The following is a 19,192-nucleotide window of genomic DNA, read 5'->3' on the forward strand; positions in this document are numbered from 1 at the left end:
TGCAGTGAAAATAGAAGGGTCTGATATATTCAAGATCACAAAGTACTCATGTTCGCACACATATTCCATCGGAATTCTGAATCACGACCATAGACAAGCAATTGCTATGGTTGTTGGTCAGTTGATTAAAGATAAGTTTACAGGCATAGGATTTATAAACCTGATAACTTTACAGGCATAGGATGTATTTATAAACCTTGTCATATCTTTGAGGATATGAAGAGAGATTATGGTGTGAATATAAGTTATGATAAAGCATGGCATGCAAGGGAAGCCGCTTATGATCTCACTAGAGGTACTCCAGAATACTTATACTCCATACTACATGCTTATGGGGAAGCGTTAAAAATAGAGAATCCGGGTACAGTGTTTGAGATCGAACTTGAAGATGATGTGTATTTCAAGTATATGTTTATGACATTATGGCCTTGTATTAGAGGTTTCGCAAGCTGTTGGCCTGTGATAATTGTTGATGGGGCGCACTTGAAAGGAAAGTGCAAAGGGACCATGTTGGTTGCAGTTTCTATGGACGGGAACAATCAATTATACCCACTAGCATATGCAATAGTGGACAATGAAACCGATCAATCATGGAAATGGTTTATGTCGAATTTGAAATGCAGTATCGGAGAACCCGATAATCTGGCGTTTGTGTCTGATCGGATGGTATCTATCAGCAATGCTATTCATGCATTTTTTTCCCACGACATTTCATGGATTGTGCATGTGGCACAAAGAACAGAATCTTATTACAAACTTTAAGGATAGTACGGTTGTTGGGATATTTAGAGATGCAACAAGAGCATTTCGCATGACAGAGTTCCAGACAAAATGGGATGAACTCTGTAGTTTTTGAGACAGTACTGTTACGAAATATCTAGAAGACATCGGTCTTCAAAGGTGGGCACGGGTTTACCAAAGAGAACGAAAATATGACAATATGACGTCCAACAGTGCAGAGTGTTTCAATTTGTTAACTAAAGAGTATCGGCTATTGCCCATAGTATGCTTGATTGAACATGTTAGAGAAATTCTCCAATCGTGGTTCTATGAAGAGAGGATTTACTGGGCATCTCGAACGACATTGCACTCTGACTACTGTGAAACCCGATTGGTAAATGAGGCCGATAAGAGTAGACGATATCGAGTTGAGCCTATTGATTGTTATCGGGTTCATGTGTGAGATAATCGATTGGACAGTATTGTGAATCTTCACACGAAGGAATGCACGTGTAAGGAATTCGACTCACTTGGTATCCTGTATTCGCATGCAATTGTGGCAGGAACGAAACATACCCATTCAGAGTCTTTGCAGTCGATTTTATACAGTGGACTCTCTAATGACTGTGTATACGGAGCCTATAAATCCACTCGGGCACATACCTAAATGGAAAAGAGCTCCTGGATATGTAGAAAAGACTATTCTTCCTCCAAAGTTTGTGGCACAAGTCGGGTGATGGAGAGTGAGAAGAATACCATCCAAAGGAGAATTTCGCAAACAAATAAAATGTGGTAGGTGTGGGAATTATGGGCATAACCGCCAAAACTGTAGCGAACCGCTCACAACTATGCAACATATTGAAAATGGTAGAAATGACTCAAATGTTGGTCGAGGTTGGTTGTCTAAATATAAACCCAATTATGTACTCAATTTGTATCTCTTACAATGTCACTCATCCGTACAAATTTATGTATAGACTCTTAGAATGTCACTCATGAATACCATTAGACTGTGAAATCTCGCTCTCTCTCAAAATCTTGCTCTCTCTCAAAGTCTCACTCTCTCTCAAAATCACGCACTCTCCCAAAATCCCGTTCCCTCAATATTTGAACTTTGATATAATGTTTTATATACCATTGGTATAATGAAAAGAGCAATAGCTCAATTATACATGTTTTGATAAAATGTATAATATTGAACTTTGAACTTTGATAAAATTGTTTTATACAAGTTTTACATACATACAAAATACATGTTTTATCTACATAAAAAATACATGTTTTACATACATAAAAAATACAATAAAAATACATTTTTTATACACATAAAAAATACGGAGTGTTCGCCCACAATTGACATGCTAACTGCATCCTATATTCACTCATTTTCTCCTGAGTGATTACAAAAGGATCAACACCAGTCACCAAATGTTCTAGTAATTTTATTGCAAAGATGCCACAATAAAGCGACCTGTGCTGTATGTTTCCGTTCATAGGTTGGATGATTTTCCAACAGGATGTGGATAGGTCTGACTTTGAATGATCCACGTCACAGTAGTGAAGTAGTGATAGTAGTATGACAGTCAATGGCTCCAGCCAAGTCCCCAACTTCGTCATTGGTGTTTATGACGAAAGTGAATCGAACACGAATATATGGCCTCTGTTAATGTCCATAAATATATGGGCTCTGTTAATGTCCACTGTAAGGACTATCCAGTGCTCACTGATGTCCATTGTCGTATACAAAAAATCCATATCTGCCTATTTGAAATCGAATTTACCGGTGACGTAGTCTTTGTACGTGTCTTCATCCTCCCATACTAGGGCAGCCTCCAGTCTCGACTTATTCTTTATTCGTTTAAATACCCCGCTACGAGCATTAAGGTGACTCCGCAAAATAAAATGAGAAGTTAAGTAACAAATAGTAAAATGACTTTGCACAACAAAATATATCAAAGTTTACCGTTATTTCAATTGGCAAGATGGTGAACCTGTGTATGCACATGTCAGGTGGGGTATAAGACGTTTCTTTCATAAAATGAAATAAAGTATTTATGGTATGCACGAAAAATTACTATGTCAATCAAAGTACAAGATATCTAATTGTAAAGAAGTCCAGACTAGGAAACTTACATCGCACTCAACCCACAAACTCTATTCAATTAATTCCTTGAAAAATTACTTTGATAGTGGCTTAAAAGAATTCTCTTGAAGCTCGTTATCGGTATTCTCATCTATGATCCAGCCCATCATTTCTATAAAGATATTAAGTGGAACTTCATGTGCTACGTTGTACCCGACAATTGCTCGAATAGTGACGTAGGCACACTCGGGAGAGAATACTTAACCTTTTCAAATGGAAGGTGTACCCTAGAATCCACACTTTTCTTCTTTAGTTGAGCTGAAGGTGTATATTTGTCAACACCTTTAATCTTACGAGTAGTTCTTCGAGATTCCTACATAAACAGATAACAAAAAAATTACTCATCAAGAAATATAAAAAAAATATAATTTCAAATCACGAAATATAAAAGATTACTGATCAATAAATTACTCACCAATTTAACTCCTTCCGTGGTCATAACAATATTAGAAGTGTCGGCCTCTGGGATGTCAGACATGTCGGCCTCTGTATGTGGCATGGTAAGTAAGTCAGACGTGTCGGCCTCTGGATGTGGGATGTTAGTGGGTGAGGTAGGCACGTCAGACTGTGTATGTGGGACGTTGGCCTCTATAGGTTGGACGTCAGTGGGTGATGTTGTTGTATCGAGCTTGTTGGAAATGGTGTCCTAAATATTCTTGTAATCATGTAGTTTGTAAACTTTGTATAAACATATTATTGTTAATAAAATAAGTGTTATTTTATAAGCATATACTCAATTCAATAAACTAAGATCCAAGGTTATTTCATGTAATTTAAACAAGTATGTAGAGACATACAAGTGGATCTTGTTTAAATAATAACCTAAATGGTTTGTAGTAGATGGATAAGGTTGGGTACCTTATCCTAGTGACACTACGGATACAACCCGCTTTTGTAGGTGTTACAAGTGTTGTAAAGTGCTACAAATGATCTGATCCCGATCATTCATGTGGAGACATGTGAGCAGGGGTATCCTATACAAAGAGTTTGTATAAGACCAAACCACAAAATGATTAGTCTCTTTATATAACGCCGTTAATAATAGAGATTTACATTTCACTAGGATGACCATAGGTGACATGATCTGAATCCTGAGTAAGTTGTGAACTTCTGCTCATGAAGGCGGTCCTTTGATTTGTATGGGTGAGAGTGGCCAGATTTCCAACTCAACAAGCCTACCATTTTGGGGATTCGTCTGACTAGAGAGCTAGGAACTCAATTACACAAGACGGGATTCACTCCTTCCTCGATGTAGGGGCAAGTAGATAAATTACTCCCTTTAGGGCTGATTCAGGGTATTGAACATAGTGGCCACACCCTCTGTTGGCCAAAAGAACTTGGTCATAGTGGGATTATGACTTGTTGTTCATTAGAGAATCAGTGGTACTTAAGGAGTTAGATGTAACTATAGGGGCAAAACGGTATTTTTGCCCAACTATACTTACGAGTAATTTGTGAAGGACCATCACACTATTGATTGGTTATATCCAATGGACATAAAAATTTATCTGTAGTTTGAAGAGTGCAGCTGTCGGTCTTTAGTGGAGTGACTGACAGTTAACAGATGTTGGCTAATTTAATTAAAGAGTTTAATTAATTATCCGAGTACCGTTGGAGCTTCAATCTATAGGTCCATAAGGTCCCTATTGTAGCTCAACAGAGATTTAATCTTTCGATTAATTTGAAGTGTTCAAATTAATTGACGGAATTAATTATATATGATATAATTAATTATAATGTATTTCATACATTATATATGAGAGGAATTTGAATATGATTCATACCAATTATATGAATGAGATTCATGTAATTAAATATAAATATGATTTATATTGAGAGGAAATAAAATATTTGGATATGATCCAAATATCATTTATATGGATGAGATTCATATAAATGGATTTAATATAAATGTGATTTATATTAAATGCCATGTATAGTTAAGAGAGAATAAAATCTATAGTTTATGTTGTATTTGATGCAATATAAAACTATAGGCAATATGTTATATTCGATATAAAATATAGTGTATATATAATAAAATAGTTATAATATATTATATTTTATTAATTTATTTGAAATTAATAAAAGGGAAGGAGTTATAACTTTCTCCCATTATTCTCTCAATAACTAACTTATGATAAAAGAAGTTAAGAGATCATCTTCTTCCAAGAATTCAACACGGAGAATGGTTCTCTGAAAGAGAAAAGTTCCCTGAGAAAATTTCCCTCTCATCCTCTCATTCTCCTTCCCTCTTTCAAGGATTCAAGCAAAGCCCACAACTTCTGCTTGAATCATTTAATTCCAAAGAGAATACAGAGGGTTCTCGCTTAGTAGTGTCTGTGCATGAAGAAGAAGATCCGCGATGAAGGAGCTCTGTTCGTGGCTCATACGAGGGATTACTTGAAGAAAGGTTCTTCAAATGTGAGGTTTCTTGAAACCTATTTTTCATCTAAAAGCATGCTGTAATTTAACCTTGAATGCATATCTATTTATATGTTCACTGTAAATTTTGTATTCAATAGTTAGTTGAATTTGGAGATCTGCTTCTGCTCAAGGATCTCCTCATGTCGATTTTCCTTCAGGGCTCTAAAGGAGGGATGTGAGTAGGTGTAGTGGTGGTATTTTGAGGCTCTATATGGGAGATGGGAGTATGAGAGGCAGTCGTATCAGTGGTATCGGGATCCCGAGATGGGATGAGTGACATTGTGGCATCATCACCTGTATGTGGGATGGGTGACCTTGTCGTCTCCTCAATCACCATGGAACCCTTCAATTAGTAAACTACAATGATGAGTTCACAAACACGTAAAAACATAAAATGATAGTAAATGCAAACCTTGCACATAGACTGCAACAGTGACAAGATGGCCGACAATTGTCCTTTCATGTTTGTCATGTTTTTCTCGATCTTCGATACATGACTATCTAAACTCGATATATGGCCATCCAACCTCGATAGTGAGCTGTCAATGCTCTGCATGTACGAATAAATAGAATCGTTGGGATTGGCTCTCTTCTTGCAGCCAACACATTCAAAACACTCTTCATCCATAGATCGCTCTCTATGGGAATCCGCAAGATGGACATCATGTGGGTTCAACTCATCCTCATCGCGTACGTCCCCCACCACATCATGAAACATATCATCACTAGGTGTGTATGTCCCTCCCACCACCCTTCCACATTCAGCATCCTCGTGCTTAGAATGCTCGTGTTCATCATTGTTACCTCCACGATGATCATCATTGTCGCTTTCAGAACTACCCCTACTACTCGACCTACTGGCACTTTCAGCACTATCATCATTGGCACCTAGATCAAATATAGGTCGTCTGTCCATTGGAGTATCCCAAAACTCTCTCTCAGCATCGATCATGACAAGACTGTCTTTAACCTTTGTCTGCATTAACATCCCAGTAAAATGGTTAGTGTCAATTTAACAACCAAATAAATATATTATGCATAGAGTAAACTTACATTGTTAGACTCGAATATATCTTTCTCGAGTACTTTGAAGGATACTGAGTGGTAGCATGACCATCATAATATACGAGGCAAAGCCACCTTGCTCCTTCGCCCCGCAATGTTCCCAGCTATCAATGTTGCTAAGATCTCGTACGTCCATATCTAAATAAAATTTAACATATTTTAAGAACAATAGTAATGTTAAATCAAACAACACGATTATTATGTTAAGCAAATTTACCTAGAATGCTTGTGGAAATCCATGCAAATAGTACTTCACAACATAATTTTTATTTCCTTTCACCTTCGTCTTGTATAAACTACTATTATCATTCAATGCAGTTTTTAGGGCATCGAATGTCCTCCCTAAATAATGGTACCCCAATCTAGAATGTTGTAGTACTCTATGTTATGAACGTCCTTAAAATGTTTAAGGTCCACTACACTTTTCTGCTTGTTCTTTCCCATCACTACAACCTTCATGTAGTCTTTACAGCATCCTCGCCATCTTCAAACTTCAACTCCTTGTATTTTTCTTCTAGTAGACTAATATGTAAGGTGTCCTTCATCACTCGATTACCGAAATACTTGATTGCAAGTTCATATGAGGATTGCTCATTATGATAAACTCGCGTAGGGGATTGCCACAAACCAGTCATTAATAAAAAAACCATCCTTCGAAAACATGACGACCTTTCCACCAATAAAGAATCTCATTGAGTCAACTCTCGTGCTCTTCACTTCTCTCAACAACATATGATGGATAATTGGGCTATTGAACACCATGTCAATGTGTACAAATCGCCAAAAAAACTATTCTCTTGAACATCTCTAACTTCCGTTGTTAGCTTCTCCTTCATAGTCTTATTCACATTAGCAATATGGGCCAAGCTCGTTACTTGATCAAGAAATCGGTTCATTAAAGGTATTCTGAAACGTGTTGACATATTAAATCACACTTGCATAAAATAAAGATTCAATCAATAATCTTCTTCAGAAAAAATTTGTAAAAAAACATTCTATTTAAGTCTCGCTAGAACCAATATCGCTGGACATTGTCTCATTAGTGTTGCTCTCTCTAGTATCGCTCTCGCTGGTGCCGCTCTCTCTAGTATCACTCTCGCCGATTTCACCCTCATTTATCTCACACACATTCTCTCTTTTCACTCATCTTCAACCTCAGAACACATCGAAAACCAAAAAAAAACAAACAAAAAAAATCATAGGTTCATAGTATTTCTAAACCCCAAAACGACCTATCCTTTTCGGTGTCACTCTCTTTAGTATCACTCTCGTCGATTTCACTCTCACTCATCTTGCTCATATTCTCTTTTTTTACTCGTCTTCAACCTCAGAACACATTGAAAACCAAAAAAAATAAACAAGAAAACCATAGGTTTACAGTAATTCTAAACCCAGAACGACCCATCCTTTCCCCATTACCAATCAGTTTAAGACATTTGCAAGCACAGATTGAAATCACTTATTGATTAGATTCGATTTGTCGGCAGTGGTGGAAGCTTTTGCAAGCCCAAATGATGGATTTTAAAATGTAGCAAAACCGTCCGGAGCTTATGAGCGATACGAAGCCGTTACGCTTGAAGCATTTTTAGTTTTGGTTGGTTTTCAGTAAAAAGGTAGGAAGACAAAAAGGTGAAGGCAATTTACATAATTTGTTATGATGATGTCAGCAGATGGTCAATTGACATTGTTTTTTAAAAATGAGTCATTTGATATTTTGGACCCAAAAAATAGGTCATCCGTATAAATTTCCCACCCTTCTTTGCCTTTTCAGTTTTATAATTTAAATGAATGGTTGGGAATTCGAGGGAGGTTATTGATGTGGCAAACATGTATATTTCGCTTGCTATCTAATTTTTCATTGATATAGTATGTTCCTTGTTACGTATGAGGTTTCGATAAGGAAGCTTTTTATAAATAGAAAAATCATTCCATCTCAATTTTGAATCTTTTGGCTCATGCAATTTGAATTTGTTATTGAGAAGGATTTATCGTTTCTGTTGAAATTGTTGATGAGTTCACTCTAAATTTACTCTGAATCTCCCAAACTTTTAAGAGAAGAAACTTGTTCTCTTACAAAACTCAAGAGTGCACAAGAGAAGAATATTGTTCTCTTGAAACTCAGTTTCTTTTCAAACTTCAATTTGCTTCTATTGATTTTGATTCTTTTCTCTTGCTTACAAATGAGGGAAATGAACTCTTTATATAGTACTCAAGAGACACTTCCTAAAAGACATAAAATAAATGAAATACATGTATACATACCATTCATGTATTTGAACAATTACATGTATCTAGAAATGCATGTATCTTGAAATTATAAATATATCTAGGAATGTGTTATCCATAATGTATCTAGCTTATTAATTTCTAAAATGCCCCCTTAAGCTAGACTTCCCTGACTCCGAGCTTCTCTTTCATTTTCAAGAATAAGTCTATCTTTAATGCTTTTGTGAATATGTTTGCAACTTGATCTTGTGTCTTGCAATACTTGATATATACTTCTCCATCTTTGATAAATTCTCTGATGAAATGATATTTGATCTGTATGTGTTTGCTTCTTCCATGAAAAACTGGATTCTTCGAAAGTGAAATAGATGATTTATTGGCACAGAACATGACGGTCCCTTTATCTTAAGGACACTTCAATTCATGTAGTAACTTTCTAAGCCAAAGTGCTTGACAACTAGCTGCAGACAAAGAAATGTATTCAGCTTCCGTTGTTGACAATGCTACAACATCTTGCTTCTTTGATGCCCACAAAACTACTCCAGAACTAATATTAAATACATACCCAGAGGTACTTTTGAAATCATCAACATTTCCTCCCCAATCACTATCACTGTAGCCAACTAGAACATTATCCACATTTCTTTTATAGTGGATTTCATGATCAACAGTTCCAAGAATATATCTAAGAACTCCCTTTCCAGCTTTCCAATGGCTTCCCTTTGGTGATGCCATAAATTTACTCAATAAACTTACTGAGAACATAAGATCAGGTCTAGTTGTATTTAAATACATTAAACTTCCAATAAGACTTCTATAAATGGTGGCATTAAAAGCTTCACTATCATCATGCTTACTTAACTTTAAACCCAGTTCCATAGGAGTACTAGCAGGATAAGCATTCTCCATTTTGAACTTTATCAACAAAGCTTTTGCATACTTCTTTTAGGAAATTGCAATCTCATTATCACCTTGTTTAAGTTCAATACCAAGAAAGTAATGAAGTAAACCCATATCAGTCATCTCAAATTCTTTCTTCATGCTCTTTTTGAACTCGTCAATCATCATGTTTGAATTTCCCGTAAAGATTAAATCATCAACATATAGACAAAGCATCAAGAAATTACCATTTTCATCTTCTTTCATGTAGAGAGCATATTCATATGGACATCTTCTGAAACCATCCTTCAAGAAAAAAATATCGATACGTTTGTACCAGGCTCTTGGTGCTTGCTTTAGCCCATACAATGCTTTCTTCAATCGACACACCTTATTTTCTTCTCCAATTTTGGCATAACCAGGGGGCTGCTCAACATAAATTTCATCCTCTAAATACCCATTTAGAAATGCTGACTTAACATCCATTTGATGAACTTTCCACTTATTTTGTGCTGCAAGGGCTAACATCAAACGAACAGTCTCCAAGCGAGTTATTGGTGCAAAAACTTCTTCATAATCCACACCAAACTTTTGTTTGTAACCTTTTACAACGAGTCTGGTCTTGTATTTCTGTACTTCTCCATTTTGCTTCAGTTTTGTTCAATAGATCTATTTGACTCCAAGAGCTTTTTTATTCTCTGGTAATTTGACTAACTCCCATGTCTCGTTTCTTCTGATTGCATCAATCTCTTGATCCATTGCATCTTTCCATTTCTCATCTTGAATTGCTTCTTCAAAGTATATAGGATCAACATCTGCAAATAAAGCAAAATCAGCATGTTCATCATCTTGTATTCTTCTTGAAGTATTATAGATCTCTTGAATATTTCTTGTCTTCCTTAGAGTAGATTCTTCATCACTTGTGGAGTGTGATGAAGAAGGTGAAGTCAGTGGTTGAGTCTCTTCAAGCTCCAAGTCTCGAGCATCTTCTTTGCCATTCATGTCAACAAATAATGGATTCTAGTCTTTATTTGGTGCATCCCATTGCCAGAATTTTGCTTCATCGAACTTGACATCTCGACTAATAATAACTTTCTTACTTACAGGGTTATATAATCTGTAAGCCTTGGAGTTCTCACTGTACCCAACAAAAATGCATTTTTTTTATTTATCATCTAGTTTACCTCTTTTCTCATATGAAATATGAGAGTAAGCAATACACCTAAACACTCTTAGGTGAATAACAGTTGGTTTCAATCCGCTCCATGATTCTTGAGGAGTAATACCTTGCACACTTTTAGTTGAAGCTCGATTTAGGAGATAAACAGTACACGTTACTGCATCTCCCCAAAATTGATCTGGAAACTTCTTGGCCTTCAACATACTTCTTGCAAGTTCCATTATTATTCTGTTTTTCCTCTCTACAACTCCATTTTGTTGAGGAGTTCTTCGAACAGTCTTTTGATGCTTGATTCCAGTTTCCTTCAAGAAATCCACAAAGACTATATATTCTCCTCCACGATCCGAACGCAATGCTTTCAATTTCAAGTTACTTTCATTTTCCACCATTGCTTTGAATGTCTTGAAACATTCGAAAGTAGAGCTCTTTTCTTTTAGCAGATAAATCCATGTTTTTCGACTGTAGTCATCAATAAATGTGAGAAAATAACGGTTACCTCCATGTGTAGTGGTTCTCATAGGTCCACATAAATCTGTATGGACAAGCTCGAGAGGTTTTGATGCTCTCCAAGAACCTCCAGTCGAAAATGAATTTCGATGATGCTTTCCGAAAACACATGCTTCACAAAGTTGATCTTCCTTTTTAATATTTGGCATTCCTCTCACCATATGTTGTTGATACATGTAAGACAAAGTGTCAAAACTCAGGTGCCCGAATCGACAATGCCACAACCATGAAGAGTCATTTACTAAAGTCTCAAAACAAACAAGCTTCTCATAGCATATTTTAATTGGAAACATTTTATTGTGAGTCATGCGTACCTTCGTTATGAGACCTCCATTCTTGGTTCTAATTTCACATATGTTATCTTCAAGGATAACATCATGTCCTCTTAGGAGAAGTTGCCCAACACTTAAAAGATTGTGTTTGAGACTTGAAACATAATACCCATCGGTAATTCTTTTTGCTCCCTTTTTTGTCTTGACAAGAATATCTCCTTTTTCTTTTGACCTCAAGCTTTTTGTTGTCACCAGTCTTCACTACATTTTGATGAGATTCATCTAAAGATATAAAAATATCATTTCTTCCTGTCATGTGGTTACTGCAACCACTATCAAGATATCATATTTCCTCAGTGCTTGTTTCTTGGACGTTGAATGTGAGGAAGAGAAGACCTTGATCATTATCCTATTGCTCATGCTTTAGAGTGGTTTCTGCTTGATTAGAATTAGCCTTCTTAGACCATCAGTCTGCTTGAAAATGTCCATAACGTCTACAATTGAAACATTGTATATGAGAAAAATATCCACGACCACCACTTCTACCTCTTCCTCTATTTGAACTTCTTCCCCTTCCTCTATTTAAAGAAGATTGATTGTCTCTGCTCTCTGACTCTGAATTTGTTACAACGTTGGATCGTCCATTGCCTCTACCGCCACGTCCGCCTCTTCTTCCACCAGATCGCCCTCTAGAGGAGGATTGCATATGAAAATCTTCTTTTGAAGGAGTAGAATCAAACAACTTCAATCTGAGTTCATGAGATTGAAGAGATCCCATTAAGCTATTGATGGAGAGAGTTGACAAATCTTTGGATGCTTCAATTGTTATAACAATATGCTCATATCTTCTAGTCATGCTTCTAAGGATCTTTTCAACCACCCTTTGATCTTTGATTGTTTCTCCATTTGATCTCAATTGATTAACAATTAAGAGAACACGGTTGAAAAAATCTTCAATAGTTTCAGCATCTTTCCTTCGAATGGTATCAAATTCAGCTCGAAGTGTTTGCAATCGGACCAATTTTACCTTTTCTTCTCCTCGTACAAATTCTGTAATGCATCCCATGCTGCTTTAGCAGTAGAGACTCCTGATATTCTTTCAAAAATATTTTCATCCACAGCTTGGTAGATGAAAAATAATGCCTTCTTATCTTTTTTTTCTAGTATCTCTCAACTCATTGAATTGTTATGGTGAAAGACCATCCTCACTTTCTGGCTCTGAATATCCTCTGTCAACAATATCCCAAAGATCTTGAGATCCATAAAAAACCTTCATTTGTTGGCTCCACCATCTATAGTTTTTTCCCTCAAAACGAGGAAGTTGAGGCTGCAACATGTTAGATGACATCTTTCAATCTTTTTGCTCTGATACCACTTTGTTGAAAGCGTTGACGAGCCCACTCTAAATGCACTCTGAATCTCCCAAACTTTTAAGAGAAGAAACTTGTTCTCTTACAAAACTCAAGAACGCACGAGAGAAGAATATTGTTCTCTTGAAACTCAGTTTCTTTTCATCAATTTGCTTCTATTGATTTTGATTCTTTTCTTTTGCTTACAAATGAGGGAAGTGAACTCTTTATATAGTACTCAAGAGACACTTCCTAAAAGACACAAAATAAATGAAGTACATGTATACATACCATTCATGTACTTGAACAATTACATATATCTAGAAATGCATGTATCTTGAAATTAGAAATGTATCTAGGAATGTGTTATCCATAATGTATCTAGCATATTAATTTCTAACAGTTCCCTCGGAGTATCTCTGATTTGGGTCTTCTAAGGATTATGTTTTTTTTTCCCTCTCCTTTTTAACCACTTCAAATAGCTTTGATCTGTTTTGTCATCCACCATACTTGATACGCATGATCATGCATCGTTTCTAACATGGATTTTGTACAATTACATTGGTACTAGTAGAAGGTGTTCTTTGTGATAGAACCCTAAAACACTATTAGTTGCACACATGTCACTGTTTTTTCTGTACTTGAGCTTAAAGGTATTGATATTTTTCCTTCTTTAAATGGATGTTCACTGGATTTAGTTTTGTTTTAGGAGGAATTCTTTTTGTTTGAATTGATGGAACGAAACTTCATTGCTATGAGAATTCATGGTTCACCTTTTAGGTTTCAAAATCTTTTGATATCAAGTTGGTTACACAGTTCGCCTCAATTTCCCAACAAGTTTCAAAATACTACTAGATCTTTGTTCTTTCCCATTCGACGGAGCAGTTTCAAAGTACTACTAAATCCCAGGTATCCTTCCGACTCTATTGGAATTTCAATGTCAAAAGGCCAATTTGGTCATGAATTTAAGAATGCGGTTCATAATTGCCCATATAGATGTAACTTTGAACACCAAAAGACTGAAGATGGCATGGAAAATCGAGTATGCTGGAGTAGCAAGGAGAAGTTGAAATATTATTCAAGCATGTTGCATGAATGTGCATCAAAACGGTCTTTGGGTGCTGCCAAAACCATTCATGGGCTTATTGTGAAGGATGTAATTAATCCAGATTCCCATTTGTGGGTTTCGTTGGTGAATGTATATGCAAAATGCAGGTACTCTGCTATGCTCGACTAGTGCTTGCTAAAATGCCTGATCGTGATGTTGTTTCTTAGACGGCATTAATTCAAGGTCTTGTAGCAGAAGGATTTGCTAATGATAGTATTTATTCATTTCAGGAGATGCAAAATGGAGGAATCATGCCCAATGAATTCACTCTAGCTACTGGATTAAAAGCATGTTCTTTGTGCATGGCCTTTGCTCTTGGAAAGCAGATGCATGCCCAAGCTTTTAAACTTGGATTATTACTAGATTTGTTTGTTGGATCTGCACTTGTTGACCTTTATGCTAAATGTGGAGAGATGGAACTTGCATCTAAAATGTTTATTGGTATGCCTGAGCAAAATGATGTGACATGGAATGTGCTACTCAATGGCTATGCTCAAGGGGGTAATGGGATAGGAGTCTTGAAATTATTTTGTAGTATGATGGAATTATAAGTGAAGTGTAGCAAGTTCACTTTAACTACGGTTCTCAAGGGTTGTGCAAACTCCAAAAATTTAAGACAAGGGCAGGTAATCCATTCCTTGATTATAATGTGGGTATGAAGGCGATGAGTTCTTAGGTTGTGGTTTGGTAGATATGTACTCAAATTGTGGGATTGCAATTGATGCATTAAAAGTATTTAAGAAGATTAAAAAGCCTGATATAGTTGTTTGGAGTGCCATGATTACATGCCTTGATCAGCAAGGACAAAGTGAGGAATCAATTAAGTTATTTCACTAAATGAGATCGAGTGGTACTAGACCAAATCAGTATACTATTTGCAGCCTTAAAAGTGCTGCTACAAATATGAGAGACTTGAAATATGGCCAAAGCATCCATGCTTGTGTTTGGAAATATGGATTTGAAACTGATGTTTCAGTCAGCAATGCATTGGTCACAATGTACATTAAAAATGGATGTGTGCATGAGGGTGCGAGGTTATTTGAATCAATGGTTCACCGAGATTTGTTTTCATGGAATACATAATTGTCTGGTTTTCATGATTCTGGAATGTATGATCGTCCACTTACTATCTTTCGTCTCATGTTAGAGGAAGGTTTTATTGTGAACATGTATACTTTTATTAGTATTTTAAGATCATGTTCTTGTCTTTTTGACGTGCACTTTGGGAGGCAAGTGCATGCACATATAATTAAAAATAATATGAATGACAATGATTTTGTTCAAACAGCTATGTTTGACATGTATGCCATATGTATGCACTTGGAAGATGCTGATGTAGCTTTCAACAGATTAGCTGTTAGGGATCTTTTCACTTGGACAGTTATCATTACTAATTATGCACAGACAAACCAAGGAGAAAAGGCTCTTAGTTATTTCAGACAAATGCAACAAGAAGGTGTAAAGCCTAACGAGTTCACGCTCGCTGGCTGTTTGAGTGGTTGCTCCTCTTTGGCTTCTCTAGAAAGTGGACAACAACTTCATTCCATGGCTTTAAAGAGTGGACACATAAGTGATATGTTTGTCGGTAGTGCCCTTGTTGACATGCACACAAAATGTGGTTGTATGGAAGAAGCTGAAACGTTATTTGAAGCTTTGGTTTGGCGAGATACAATTGCATGGAACACCATTATATGTGGATATGCACAAAATGGGCAAGGCGATAAAGCTCTCAGGGCCTTTAAGATGATGTTAGATGAAGAAATATTGCCCGATGAGGTCACCTTCATAGGCATTCTTTCTGCATGCAGTCATCAAGGATTAGTTGAAGAGGGAAAAGAACATTTTAACAAGTACAGAGATTTTGGTATTTCTCCTACCGTAGAGCATTGTGCTTGTAGTCGATATTCTAGGCCGGGTGGGAAAATTTGATAAGCTTGAAGATTTCATTCAAAAAATGCAACTATCACAACATGCACTTATTTGGGAGACTGTCCTTGGAGCTAGCAAAATGCACGTCAATTTAGCACTGGGTGAGAAAGCTGCAAACAAACTCTTTGAGCTTCAACTGGAGGAGGAGACAAATTATATTTTACTCTCGAATATCTTTGCAACAGAAGGAAGGTGGGATGATATCAAAAGAGTTCGGAATTTGATGTCTAGTAAAGGAGTTAAAAAGGAACCAGGGTGTAGCTGGGTTGAGGCAAATGGTCAAGTTCACACATTTGTGTCTCATGATTGTTCACATCCACAAATTCATGGAATGCCTCTAAAGCTAGAGGAGCTTGATAGAGAACTGACCTCCATAGGATATGTGCCCAAAACTGAATACGTGCTTCATAATGTTGGAGAAACAGAAAAAAAGGAAAACCTTCGATTTCACAGTGAAAGATTGGCTCTTGCTTTTGCACTTATAAGTATGAACACAATGAAGAAAATTCGTCTTTTAAAAAATTTACGTATTTGTGGAGATTGCCATGATGTCATGAAGCTTTTATATCAAGTATCACCAATCGAGAACTAGTTATTCGTGATGTTCATAGATTCCACCATTTAAAAGTGATGCTTGCTCATGCAATGATTTTGGTGATGTGGCTTCCCTATGGACTTTATTGTTGAGTCGGTTTATGCTTTTGATACCGAGGAAGCTTGTTGAAGCCATCACAATTACTGGACTGAAGAAACTTGGTTCTTTCAAGGGTAATGTCTTTATCCAGGTATGTTTTTGTATGAACTCATTTTTCTCTTACTATTTGGATTTGAACCCTCATCCACAATCTCATGGATCAATAAACAAATATTTGCTTATAATTGTCACTTGATGTACGATAAGTTAATGCGCTTTTGGTGATAATGCTTACTCTCAACTCTCGTTCGCTTTTGTGACAGACCAATCTACTACTGAGCAACAGTGAAGATGGTGCTGTCATGTCAACTCTAGAGGTCACTTTGTCCTCAGTTCTTCATTTGGTGATTGAAGATCTGCATTGTCATAACAAGGATGGAATTTACCGAGATATTTTCTTAATGTGAGATTGTGTAACCAACAAATCTTCTTGATACGGCTACTGGAGAGAAGACTGTGAAATGTCATTAATTTTTTGTTTGGAAAGTCGGCATAATCGTTATGCTTAAAATGTAAAATGAAGCATGTCTATAATTTCTAATGGACTTGAGCTCTCATTACCAGGAGAGTCATACATTTCGCAGGTTGTATGGATATTCATTACTGCATAATTGCCATCAGGCATGGACTCAATCTTTGCAGTTTAGGCTTTTGCTCACAACGTTAATTAGCAGTTTCCATGTGAAGGTGTGGTCTCTTTTTAGATATCATACCTCTCGTTGGGTATCCGTGTGTAAAGCTTTTTGTAATTACCCTTTATGTCTTATTTTGTTGGATTGGAACTCCTTTTTAGGTTAATTGGCTCCTCATAGGGAGGTTTTTGTTTTAAAATTTCCCTTGTATTTCTATTTCTTTCATTTGTTCTCAATGCAAATGTAGCTTTTCATTGAAAAAATGTTTAGCTTTTGGATTTTTGATTTGCAGAGGTAGGTATAGAAATTAATATGGTTGCGGATAGCATGGCTAGACAAATTTGAGCACAGTTTATCACGAAACTTAAAGGCTGCTCACTACGAACCTACACTCGCCATGGTCATTCTCTAACTGAAGAGACGGGCCATTTCCATTGTGGCTAAAATCTTCTTTTAGCCGGTATATTCTTTGATTATGCCTCAGTACTTTATTAACACGAGTACATTTTGTTTTTGCTGGTTGTCTGTCAAAAATTGATGTATGTTATTTAGCCTACAATGCTGTCTAGTTATTTATCGTTTTCTACATTCATTGCTGGTCTGACGATTGATTAGAACCCCATTTTTGATGTCACGCCTGTGATCTGTCCTCATTTCCTTGCTAAAATCAGAATTTTTATGACTTGGATAGAACTCCATATCATTATTAATTTATATGAAGCTTCTGAAGTTGTGGTTTTTGCATTTAATTTACTTGCTTTTTGTTATAGTTATATTGTTAGGGTTTTCCATTATTGTAAATATCTTGTTATATTTTCCTTTTCTATGCTTTGTACATTTGTATATATTCATTTCTTCGGTGAATGAATAGGGCATTCTAATTCTCTCTCAAACCTAAGAGTTTTACATGGTATCAGAGACCTATAAACAAACTTAGGGTTTTGTGAACTTTAGGGTTTGAGAATTTAGAACCCGTTTGTGTTACATCTAGGGTTTTGTGGAGGGGTGAGTTTACACTTCTGCTCACCGCCGCCGTCTTCGGTTTGTTCGTTGTCGTTAACCATCGCAGCCGTCAGTCGCTATCGCTGTAAAAAAAAATGGTAGTTTTTCGACCCGGCGGGGATCCCAGCCACCGATCTATAGGACCCCAAAGTCCGAAATCCATTTGACCAGTGTGTGAGGCTCACGTGCCACTTTTCCCTTCTGCCATTGATCCACACGCATTACTATTCATGGAGATCAAATGTTCGTCACTTTATTAGGAGCATGGAGATGGATGATCACATCACGGAAAAGTGACTGATTGATGCTAATAAAAAGATTTAGTGGCGGGACGATTCAAGAATGCTTCTACAAATCAAGAACTCTATTGACTGTGAAATCGTTGAAATAGTAAATCACTGCGAATCAGTCAAATTGGAATATTTGGATTTCCTTTATTTTGGGAAAGAGAATATTAATAGAGTGTTTGATGTTTGTAAGACTTTATAGCAACCTGATCAAGGAGAAAAATCTCCTACAGCCTACAAGCTATTTTATGGAGGTTAAAAATACAAGTGTGAAATTCAATGCCTTGATGCTAATCAACATGAATTCAAAAGTTCTAATGGCTCAATGTGAAAAGTTGTTTATTACGAGTTTTTTTTAGTAGGTCTTGCATCTAAATATGAGATAGCCAAATATCAAGTGTTTTCAAGCTCAAGTATCTCATCATTGGAAGAAGCTTATACTCGAATACTTCATACAGAGAAGACACAAGCAGTTATGTCATCTTATTCTAGTAAAGCTTTGATTGGGCACACAAATGATAATAGAGGTAATAAGGGGATTGAATTAAATAGCTCCAAAGGTCATCCCAATAAACAAAGATCAAATCAAGGAGGTATTGTTTTCTATTACTGTCATAAACCTGGGCATACGAAATGTGAATGCAGAAGATTGATGAGTAAGGGTCAGAGGGTGTCATCTGCACATGTTGCTTCTACTCATGATAATCTTGATAAGTCAATTATGATTTATGCAAAGGAGTTTGCTAAGATGGAGATAAACCTAACTTAGGCC

The 19,192-nt window shown here is 36.4% G+C and overlaps 1 pseudogene across 1 annotated transcript; it reads left to right on the plus strand.

Annotated features, from left to right (window-relative positions):
* Positions 1-13,191: 13,191 nt before the first annotated feature.
* LOC120082069 (pentatricopeptide repeat-containing protein At2g03880, mitochondrial-like) lies at positions 13,192-17,292 on the plus strand (annotated as a pseudogene). The gene is made up of 4 exons (XR_016530813.1): positions 13,192-13,677; positions 13,765-13,983; positions 14,107-16,590; positions 16,763-17,292. The product of XR_016530813.1 is annotated as a pentatricopeptide repeat-containing protein At2g03880, mitochondrial-like (transcript).
* Positions 17,293-19,192: the final 1,900 nt, after the last annotated feature.

Source organism: Benincasa hispida, chromosome 7 (assembly GCF_027475165.1).
Source record: "Benincasa hispida cultivar pf3 chromosome 7, pf3_genome.v1.1, whole genome shotgun sequence".
Lineage (NCBI taxonomy): Eukaryota > Viridiplantae > Streptophyta > Magnoliopsida > Cucurbitales > Cucurbitaceae > Benincasa > Benincasa hispida.